The sequence below is a fragment of the Vipera ursinii genome, assembly GCF_947247035.1.
Source record: "Vipera ursinii genome assembly, chromosome: 2".
NCBI lineage: Eukaryota > Metazoa > Chordata > Lepidosauria > Squamata > Viperidae > Vipera > Vipera ursinii.
The window spans coordinates 266,890,879-266,903,060 of NC_139513.1; positions in this window are offsets into that span (position 1 = coordinate 266,890,879).

A 12,182-nucleotide genomic window follows, 5' to 3' on the forward strand; every position below is an offset into this window, starting at 1 on the left:
AGTGGTATAATCTGCATATCTTAGGTTGTTGATGTTTCTTCCGGCAATCTAAATTCCAACTTTTGATTCATCTATCCCTGCCTTTCTCATGATGTGCTCTGCATATAAGTTAAATAGGCAAGGCGACAGTATACAGCCTTGCCGGACTCCTTTCCCAATTTTGAACCAATCAGTGGTTCTGTGTCCAGTTCTCACTGTTGCTTCTTGGCCTGCATATAGGTTTCTCAAGAGACAAATAAGATGGTCTGGTATGCCCATCTCTTTAAGGACTTGCCACAGTTTGTTATGATCCACACAATCAAAGGCTTTAGCATAGTCAATGAAGCAGAAGTAGATGTTTTTCTGGAACTCTCTAGCTTTCTCCATGATCCAGCGTATGTTAGCAATTTGATCTCTAGTTCCTTTGAAATCCTACCTGTTCTTCTGGTAGTTCTTGATCCACATACTGCTGGAGTCTAGCTTGTAGAATTTAAAGCATAACTTCACTAGCATGAGAAATGAGTGCAATGGTGCGATAGTTTGAACATTCTTTGGCACTGTCTTTCTTTGGAATTGGAATGTAAACTGATCTTTTCCAATCCTGTGGCCACTGTTGAGTTTTCCAAATTTGCTGGCAAATTGAGTGTAGCACTTTTACTGCATCGTCTTTTAAGATTTTGAATAGCTCAGCTGGAATACTGTCACCTCCACTAGCTTTGTTGTTGCTCAGCTTTTCTAAGGCCAACTTCACTTCACATTCTAGGATGTCTGGCTTGAGGTCAGTGACCACCTCATTGTGATTATCAGGGACGTTAAGCTCATTCTTGTATAGTTCTTCTGTGTAATTTTGCCACCTCTTCTTAATCTCTTCTGCCTCTGTTAGGTCCCTGCCATTTTGGTCCTTTATCATGCCCATAACATTCCCCATAACATTTCATAATTATTTTTATATAACTTCACATTTGAGGCTGACAGATATATCCCCAAATATTTAATCTTTTTAACTCTTTCAAATCCCATTAGCTCTTCTAAAACAGCCTTTTGTAATACAGTCATATTCTTAGACAATATTTTAGTTTTTTGTATGTTTATCTTAAATCCAAAAACTTTCTCATATAGCATTATTATCTCCATCAATTCTACAACTGAATAATCCGGCTGAGTTACTGTAATAACCAGGTCGTCCGCAAACGCCCTTAGTCTATAATCCTGATCTCTTATTTGAATTCCCCTAATTTTATTTGAATCTCGTATTTTAATCAGTAATATTTCCAATGTTAAAACAAACAATAAAGGTGACAGTGGACACCCCTGTCTTGTACCCTTTTGAATATTGCATGATTCTGTCAAACTGTTATTTACTATTATATGGGCTGTTTGCTTCTGATATATTGCCCTAATACATTGTAAAAAAATTTCCCCAAATTCCATTTTCTCTAATACTTTCGTCAAAAATTGCCAATCCAATTGATCAAAGGCTTTTTTAGCATCCAAAAAGATCAACGCTGCGGGGATCTGATTATTTCTTTCCAAAAATTCCAATAGATCTACAATGTGTCTCACATTATTCTTCATTTGTCTACCACTTATAAATCCAGTTTGATCACTATGAATCACTTGCTGCATTACCTTCATTAATGTAGTAGCTAAAATTTTTGCAAATATCTTATAATCAGTATTTAAAAGCGATATTGGTCTGTAGTTTTTGGCTTGGGTGGCATCCTGATCTTCCTTCAGGATGAACGAAATAAAGGCAGTTTTCCACGATGGAGGTATCCCTCCTCCCAATTGAATTGTCTTAAACAGTTCCCTTAAAGGTTCCACCATTTCTAACTGTAAATTTTTATAATAAATGGCAGTCAAACCGTCAGTTCCCGGCTCTTTACCCACTTTTAATTGTTTAATTGCTAGAAAAATTTCTTCATCAGTTATCAGTTGGTTCATCCCTTCCTTTTGTTCTTGCGTAAGAACAGGAATATTGGCTTTTATCAAATATTCATCTATATCTACATCTCTAATCTTATCTCTAGCATACAACAGAATAAAAATCAACAAAAGTCATTTTAATAAGATTCTGCTGATACACTACTTTACCCTTATGTTCTATTCTATCTATATTACAAGCTCTTTGCTTCTTCCTTAACAAGTAAGCTAACCATCTACCCGGTTTATTAGCATTACAAAAAGTGTTATGTCTAGCGTACCGTAAGTTAGTTGCCACTTGATCTGCCATTAACATATCAAACTGACCCCTTAATAAAGTAATTACCTCTTTGATCTTCCATCAGATGGATTCAGAATTCTTTGTCCTTAATTTCATCCTCTAATTCTTTCCTCTTAAATTCCAGTTTACGTCTATGTTTATTATTCAAATATATTAATACACCTCTCATATAAGCTTTACTTGCATCCCAAACCATCTCAATAGAAGTACCTTTGTGCATATTAATTTTAAAAAATTATTTCATCTGTTTTTTATACTCTTCCACATTTTCCTGGTATCTAAACAAATTTTCATTTAAACGCCAAGACCATTTATCTCCATTATCTTTTTCTATCTCCAACCATACTGGACTATGATCAGATATAGTTCTTGGACAAATCTTGATCTTCTTAATCCTAGGAAAAAAATTATTAGTAATTAATACAAAATCGATCCTGGAGAAAGATTGATGCCTGTTGGAGAAAAAAGTAAAGTCTTTTTCTTGCAAGTTCCTTTCTCTCCAAACATCTCTCAATTCCAAGTCATCCTTCATCTCAAAAAAAGATTTAGGCAGTTTAGCATGACTTGGCGTGCTTTTAAAAAGGCCTCCCTTGTCCATTTGTACATCCAAGACGCCATTCCAATCTCCTATAAAAATACAAGATTTATAATCCCACTGAATAATCTTGCTGTGTAATAAATTGTAAATATCTCATTGCTGTTGATTAGGAGCATATAATCCAACCAAAAGCGTTTTCTTGCCTTCTATTAATAATTCAATTATAACATATCTTCCTTGTTTGTCTGCTTCAATTAAACTCGCTGTTAAAGTATTCTTGACATAAATAACAACTCCATTTTTCTTATCAGGCGGGGAAGCAATAAACTGTGTGCCCAACCTCAAGTTTACCAAGTACTTTTGATCAGCCGCTCTAATATGTGTTTCCTGTAAGCAAATAACATCGTTTTTAAATTGCTTTAGATATTGAAATACTTTCTTTTTCTTATGTGGTGAATTTAAACCATTAAACATTCCTGGTTAGAAGCTTTGTCACCATCTTTTGCGACCTGAAGCTTTTGGAGCGCCTCTTCCAAAATCACCTGCACTCTCTTTGGCCTCGCTCCTCCCACTGCTTCACTGTAAGTAAGTTTTTGAGATGCAGTCATGACTCTCTGTTGTTCTTGCTCTTGTCTCATTCGTCTAGCTGCAGCGCGTGTCATTCTTTGGTTTCTGACCTCCTCCGTTGGTACTGAAATCTGATCCACTCCTGTAACTTTCTGGAATTCTCCATCTTTCAACTGCGTAGCTCCTTCAGCACCTTGTGTACTCTCACTTTGTGATTGATGCTCTCCTTCACCATTTTTCCCTTTGGATTCCAGAAGTGGTATGTGGACTGCCTTCAAAATATTGGCATAAAAATCACGTGCATGTAACACTGTGAGAAGACAATATCTCGTGCCTGCATACATCACCACCATACCTACTGGGATCTCCCATCTGAACTGGATATCCCATCTTAATTCTTCTGCCAAAAAAGCAAACTCTTTCCTTCTCCTTAGAATTCTTGGAGGGATCTCTTTTAAAATTAAAACTTCTTGCTCTGCAACTGCAAATTTGCTATTATAAAAGGCTTGAATAACCTCATTTCTAATTGCTCTCTTTGTAAAATAAACCACCACATCTCTAGGTAGTTTCCTTTGTCTTGCAATCCAGGAATTAACACAAAATATTTTATCTATATCCACCATAATATCTTCTGCTGAGCGCCCCAGAACCTCTTTGAGGGCTTCTGAAACTACTCTTTTCAAATTTTCCTTAGGATCTTCCTTCATCCCTCTAATTCTCACAGCAAACTCCATCTCTCTATGCTGAACCAATAATAAATCGTCATCAATCTTTTCCATCACCGTTTCAGCATCTGTCATTTTGGCATCTAATCTCACGTTATTTTGGCTAAGTTCTTCCACTCTCTCATCCAAATGTTCAATACAAAGAGCCATGCCTTAAAGTGCAAGTAAAATGTCTGCCCTTATTTCTGTGTTCTTCTCCTCAATAAGTTCAGCTAATTGCTGAGACTGCTTTTTCAAAGCCTCTTGCAAAACATCCTGCAGATCTTTTATTGTCAAGGCTGCTGCGGGTGCAGGTGCCGGGGGGCCATTAAAGCCTGTAATGAAGATTGCTGGACCGGTGAAGCCTCCGCGCTTCTAGGAACTTTAGATGATTTGGCAGCCATTTTCAGCCACTTAATCCTGTTGCACACTTTCACTTTAAAAAGTCTCCATAAAGTCTACTGAGTTAAAGTTCATATACTTGCTCTGACAACGTTCTCCTGTACAGCTCTGTCTGCATCCAAGTAATCAAAAGTTCACTCTCACTGGCAGGGATGGTTGCAGCATCCTGCTCTGCTCCAAAGCCTTGGAGCAGAGGTGTCCCGGAGTCTGGAGCCAACTCAGGCTTTGGGGGGGCTCAACCCTTCAACCACCAGAGTTTCAACTCTGGCAGTCTGGGGGAGATCTACCCCTGCCTGGGCGCTCACCCCCTCCTCTTCTCCCAAGGAGCAGGCTTCTGAGCCGCCAAACAGCTGATCGTCACTGTTTTTGGCGGCTCTACGGAAACAATGGGGCTGACAGCTGAAATGGCTGCCGTCAATGGAGCCTTGCCACCCGGAAGTCCAAGAGAACTATTCTTATGCTGCCATTAACAATGTCAGAAAAGCAAGATGGTAAAGATGACAACTGTGATACTTTTTTGGCACCTTCTGAAGAACTAAAAGTCCCTCCTAACAGTTTTGCCAGCAGTGCTTATGTTGAATTCTTTTCTTCACTTCTCTTCTATACCAAAATATATTATATAGAAAATGGGAAGTGTTGCTGGTCTCAGCTTCCTAATCTAGCCCAACTGATATATTTGTTCCTGACCTTAGCAACTGACTTATAAATAAAAACGCAGGCTGAATACACTTCCAATACCAAGAATTTCATATCTGAATCCTTCGAGAGATTTTTAAAAATAAGTTACAAGAAAAGAATGCTGTGTCCCTCTTCTGTTTGTTCTTTTGAACTTCATTATTTTGTCAGTTTTTGGCACAAAAGAATTTCAAACTTTTCAGATCTTCAGCAGACCTGAAATAAATTGAATTGGTATTTCAGAAACTCTGTCCAAATTTAAGATCATCCCTTCTAGTTCAACTGGAGGGTAATTTGTGATCATCCCCCTCTTTTAGATATAGTCTATTCAGCCATTCTGATTCCCAGAAGATTTAAAAAATGTGAAAGATCACAGAAACAGATATAATAGAGTGGTGGGGGGTTATGGGACTAATATATGCAGCTAGCCTGTCTCCATTTTCTTTTATGCAACTAATTGTAAAAGAAAGTTTGGAACACCTGAATAATGGCTATTATACATGAGTAAATCACATTCTGCCAATTGATGGGCGTCAGATTCAGAACAGAGAAAATTACTTTACACACTAGAACTTGCTGCCACAATGATGACATGGCTGTTAATTTAGATGGCTTTCAAAGATTCATCAAAGCCAGATGAAAGATCCTTATCCAGAGGCCTCTGAATATGAATTGCTAGAGCGAGTGAGGGAGGCAGTATCTTCTAGTTCTGCTTGGCTACACAGATAGACAGACATTTAACATGGCACAGCAGGGTCTTTCTTAGCTCAATAGAAAGTAGGCTTCTGAGCATTTTCCTTGTATCTGCCATTTCCTAAATATTATATCCATACTACTTGTTTCTGGAAAAGAGTCTTAAAGTTAACTGTTTCAAGCAGCTCTCAGCTAGTTAAGCAAGTCACCACGGCTGAGCCTAATGAAGCTCTCAGGTTAGCTGGGAAGATAAAATGAGCTAATCCTTTGAATTCCTCTGTTCATTCTCTGGGCAAAGAATAGAGAAAAAATGTAACAAAGAAATATTGGAAGAAGCTTAATCTGAATTAAAATAAGGTAAAAGGTAAAGGTTCCCCCGCACATGCGTGCTAGTAGTTTCCGACTCTAGGAGCCGGTGCTCATCTCCGTTTCAAAGCTGAAGAGCCAGAGCTTGTCCGAGGACGTCTCCATGGTCATGTGGTCAGCATGACTAGATGCCAAAGGCGCATGGAACACTGTTACCTTCCCACAGTAGTGGTCCCTATTTTTCTACTTGCATTTTTATGTGCTTTCGAACTGCTAGGTTGGCAGAAGCTGGGACGAGTAACAAGCACTCCCTCTGTTATGCAGCACTCATTATTTGACCCGCCAAACTGCCGACCTTCTGATCAACAAGCTCAGCGTCCTAACCCACTGAGCCACTGCATCCCTGAATTAAAGTAAAAGTATCCTTAAATTATGTGTCAACACTGCAAACATTGGATGTTTTTGCTTTGACAATAGAAGAGGCAGCCTTTTCCTTTAAATTGTTTTGCTCTTAGAATTAGATGAAGCTGGGGGGAGGAGAATGCGTCCCCTGGTTGTTTTTAATAAGATAAGAAATGGCTCGTTAATAGTGGAAATTTATAATTCCAAGCAGGGAGTGTAGCCTGTTTAGAACTTAAGAACTGTGTTAGTGTATTTAGCATTTACAGGATTAATGTTGTTTCATTGAGAGAACTGTATGTTAGAACGCTTAGCATTTAAAGCTATTTCCTTAAGAGATGGCTTTTGGGAGACGTAGTCTAGTTCTTAGTAAATCTCATACTTATCTAGTTAAGAGGGTGGAGCTTCAAAGTTTATTGTAGGACGTCCTGGCTGTGTGCCAGGTCTATTGGTCTCTCTGCATGTACCCTAGCCATGTGGCTGGGGGACAACAAGCTCCATGCCAGCATATAACCTTTACACAGGATGGAGAAGTCCATTATTCTTTTACCTAATGAGATGGGTTCAGATTATGATCTACATTCTGGAAGAACTTCTGCTCTAAGTGTGAGTTATTGATTGAGGATGCCTGTGAATAAATCCATTTGAGTTTTTATTCTGGCTGTCTCATGTGGAACCAGCAACCCCATCTGCTTGGGATAGCATAGTACAGAATGGAAGGGAAGCTTTGCCCTTCAGACTGATTGGAGAATGTGATTTATGACTGCTAATTGGAGGAGGGAACTGTGCCAGATATTAGGTGCTAAAGGGAGGGGAATTCAGATCTTGGCATCCAAACATGCCGTGCCAACACTTTGTTCTCATTATTATAGAATTTTTAGAATAAACAATGCCTGAAAGTTCTTTGAAGTGTTTCATTAGTCAGAACCATGACATTATGTTAATATAATTAAAACATTCATTCCATATGTAGGCAAGGCTTTTTTCAATTATCCATTGAACCTGAACTAGGAATGGGGCTTTCTTCCACTAGCCATTTTCTGGGCTTACCTCTTTCTTTTCTGGATGTGTATGGGTGGGGCAGAGGGAGGAATAAACCTCTCATATTCTTGGTAAAGGAAGGGTGAGGAGAGAGACATTTTTTTCCATTGCACCTTATATCAGAATTAGAGGCCACTCAATGATACAGATTTGTTTGTTTGTGAAATTTTTGCTGCCTCATCATAGGGCTACTCTAGGCAGCTTACAACAATAAAAAGGAAGAAATGAAAAGAGAGTAAACAAACAGAAACAAAATAATAGCACAATGAAGTTAACAATGAAAAAGAAAACAACAAGAACACATCAATATGATAATAAAAAGATGGAGCTCTAAATCATCCTGTGGAACATGTTATCAAGATGTGGTGTTAGTCACTTATTTACATCGCTTCAAAGGAAGACCAGGCAAATTTCTAGAAGGCCCATCTATTAATGGTTAGTAGACTTGGTGACTGGAAGTTGACTCCAGATACAAGCACAATAGTCTGCATAGAGTGCATGTGTCAGGCCTAAAAACCAAGCATGATATGTGGTAATTCTTCCAAGGTGATTTCTTATTTTTTCCATGCCTATAGACAGAATTGTGCCAGACTAAACCCTCTACCAACTACATCTACCATATACTTTGAGAACTATTAGAAAGGAGCTGTCCTCACTTACTTTCTCTCACACAAAATATCTGCACTGAGTTGTTTCTTATCCCTTTGGAGTACACTCCCTCCCTCCTGGGGAATTCAGTCTACTACAGTCCATCACAACATGAGACCAAGGAAGGGAGAAAACTGGTGCTTTAATCTCCATTTGTGGGCTTACAAGATGCATCTACTTGGTGGCTATGTGAGAGGAAATGCTGGCTAAATGGCCAGCATTATCCAGTGGGGCTAAACTTGTGATCTCAGATATTGTAGGGCTTGCCTGCTTTACTTCAGCCCTCTCTGACGAAGGTTCATATCCTATTGCCAAGGGCTATTTACATCATGGCTATGAATGTTGGGCAGACTTTTAGCAAGCAATGAACATTTATAATTGGGAGCATTACCTGATCATCAATTTAAAAAGTCTCCCTCAAGTCCTGGTGACTTTGTTGAAATATTGATGTTATTCTCTTGATAGAATATGAAAGCAGTTTGCTACTGTCTTCTACTCAAGATTTCTTTTTTACTTCCCAGTCTAGTTTAAGCTCTAGTATTCCATAGAGGTCTTCCCCACAAGTATCCACAAAAATAGGCTCTTAAGGCAAGAGGACAACCGGGTTTAATTATCTGTTGTGACAATCTCTAAGTCAGACATGTCAAACACAAGGCCCGGGGGCCAGATCCGGCCCGCGAAGTGGTTTCATGTGGCCCGCAAAGCCATCCTGGAAACAGTGAGGGAACGGCCCCCACTGCCTTGGCCCTGGCCCAGAGACCCTTCTTCTGCCAGAGACCCTCAGATCTGTCCCACTCCTGCCCAGGCCCCCATAGGCACCCTTGATGCGAACGATGTAGAGCTTGCCACGCCCACCCAGTAGGCCACACCCACCCTGGCCATACCCACCCGGCCCCCTGAGGGCAACTGCAATGCTGATGCGGCCCTCAATGAAATTGAGTTTGACACCCCTGCTCTAAGTGGTTTACAGTGTCAGCATATTGCCCCCAACTATCTGGGTCCTCAGTTTACTGACTTTTACTGGAAGGCTGAGTTACCTTGAGCCAGTCAGAATCAAATTCCTGGCAGTGAGTAGTGAGTTAGCCTGCAATAATGCATTTTAACTGCATTCATGCAGTGGTGATGCAGTAGTTAGAATGTTAGTCACAGGATATCATCAGAATGAGGGGGGGCAGGTTGTAGAAATGTTTTGTGCATGCTTACATACATGAGCATGTGTGAGGGATGAGCTCTGCTACTAGCAACAGTTAATCATATATCCCTGGGCACTGGTGGATTATATGGTGGAAGGAGGTTGTCTGTTTCTAATCTGGTAAGATGTTCAGAGTCACTTGTATGAGATGGGTGGCGAGAAACAAGGAGACTGAGGGTTCTAGTCCCACTTTAGCCGTAAAGGCCAACTGGGCAACTTTGGGCCAGTCATTGTCTCTTGGCCCAATCCACCTCACAGAACTAGGGGACTAGCCATATTGGATTTAATTCTCACTAACAGAGATGAAATGATAGAAGGTGTCGAAGCCACAGGAACCTTGGGGGGAAGTGATCATGCAATATTGGAATTCAACATTCTGGAGGCACAAGCAATAGAACACAGCCAAACTAGAGTCTTGGACTTTAAAAGAGCTAATTTCAATAAACTTAGAGAGACCATGGGAAGAATTCTATGGATGAGAATCCTAAAGGGAAAAACAACTCAAGAAGCTTGGGAAATTTTGAAAAGTGAGATAATAAAGGCCCAGTCTATTACAATACCAACAAAGAAGAAAAATAACAGCTCTCAAAAGAAACCAGCATGGCTGCATAAAGAACTCTCTGATAAATTGAAAGATAAAAAGGACAAGTATAAGAATTGGAAAGAGGGGCACATAACTAAGTCAGAATATCAGCAAATAGCCCGTGCCTGCAAAGATGAAGTGAGGAAAGCTAAGGCTCAAAATGAACTAAGGCTTGCGACCAAAGTCAAAAACAACAAAAAATGCTTCTTTCAACATATAAAAAACAAGAAAAAAGTTAAGGAAATGATTGGTCCATTAGTGGGGGAAAGTGGCATGGTGACAAGCAATAGGGAGAAAGCAGAACTATTTAACTCGTTTTTTGCATCTGTCTTTACACAAAGGGGAAAAACAGTCCAACCTACCAAAACCAGTGCCATAAAAAACAGAATAGAAACGCAAGTTAAGATAGGCAAGAAAATGGTAAGTGAGCACCTGTCCAGCCTAGACGAGTTCAAATCACCAGGACCAGATGGATTACACCCCAAAGTTCTCAAGGAACTGGCAGACGTGATCTCAGAACCACTGAACTATATTTTTCATAGATCCTGGAGCACTGGGGAACTACCAGAGGACTGGAAGAGAGCTGATGTAGTTCCCATCTTCAAAAAAGGGAAAAAAATAGATCCAGGAAACTACAGACCTATCAGCCTGACCTCAATACCTGGGAAGATTCCAGAAAAGATAATCAAACAACAAATCAGCGAACACCTTGATGCAAACAAAGTCATCACTAAAAGTCAACATAGGTTTGTTAAAAACAGATCATGCCAGACAAATCTTATTACATTCTTTGACCAAGTGACAAAACTAGTGGACCAGAGGAATGCTGTAGATATAATTTACTTGGACTTCAGTAAGGCATTTGATAAAGTAGATCACAACCTACTACTTGATAAGATAGAAAAATGTGGGTTAGATAGCATCACCATCAGATGGATTTGTAGCTGGCTGACAGGCCATACTCAGCGTGTGGTCCTCAATGGAACTGCATCTACATGGAAGGAAGTGTGTAGTGGGGTGGCCCAGGGCTATGTTCTGGGCCCAGTGCTCTTCAATATCTTCATTAACAATTTGGATGAGGGGATAGATGGGGAACTCATCAAATTTGCAGATGACACCAAGCTGGCAGGAATAGCCAATACTCCAGAAGATAGGCTTAAGATACAGAAGGATCTGGACAGACTCGAACACTGGGCACTATCTAACAAAATGAAATTCAATGGTGAAAAAAGTAAGGTTCTACATTTAGGCAGGAAAAATCAAATACACAGGTATAGTATAGGTGGTACCTTGCTCAATAGTAGTAACTGTGAGTGGGATCTCGGAGTCCTAGTAGACAATCACTTAAATATGAGCCAGCAGTGTGCTGCAGCTGCCAAAAAAGCCAACACAGAGCTAGGCTGCATTAACAGAGGGATAGAATCAAGATCAAGTGAAGTACTAATACCACTTTACAATGCTTTGGTAAGGACACACCTGGAATACTGCATCCAGTTTTGGTCACCACGATGTATAAAAGATGTCGAGATTCTAGAAAGGGTACAGAGAAGAGCAACAAAGCTGATTAGGGGGCTGGAGGCTAAAACATATAGGGAACGGTTGCTGGAATTGGGTATATGTAGTTTAACGAAGAGAAGAGTGAGGGGTGACATGATAGCAGTGTTCCAATATCTCAGGGACTACCACAAAGAAGAGGGAGTCAAGCTATTCTCCAAAGCACCTGAAAGCAGGACAAGAAGCAACAGATGGAAACTAGTCAAGGAGAGAAGCAACCTAGAACTAAGGAGAAACTTCCTGACAGTTAGAAGAATTAACCAGTGGAACAACCTGCCTCCAGAGGTGGTGAATGCTCCAACACTGGAAGTTTTTAAGAAGAGACTGGACAGCCATTTGCCTGAAATGGTATAAGGTTTCCTGCCTGAGCAGGGGGTTGAACTAGATGACCTCCAAGCTCCCTTCCAACTTTTTTTATTATTATTATTATTATTATTATTATTATTATTATTATTATTATTATTATTATTATTATTATTATTATTATTATTGGGAAAGAAGGAGGAAGAAGAAGTATTTGGTTTGTTTGTTGGCTTGAGTTATAAAAACAATAAAGGTAGGATATAAAACACACACACACACACACACACACACACACATTTAGGGACAATCCATTTTTAGGCTATGACACTTTTACATATATCCATCCACAACTGGATTAATCTCCTTTCCACATT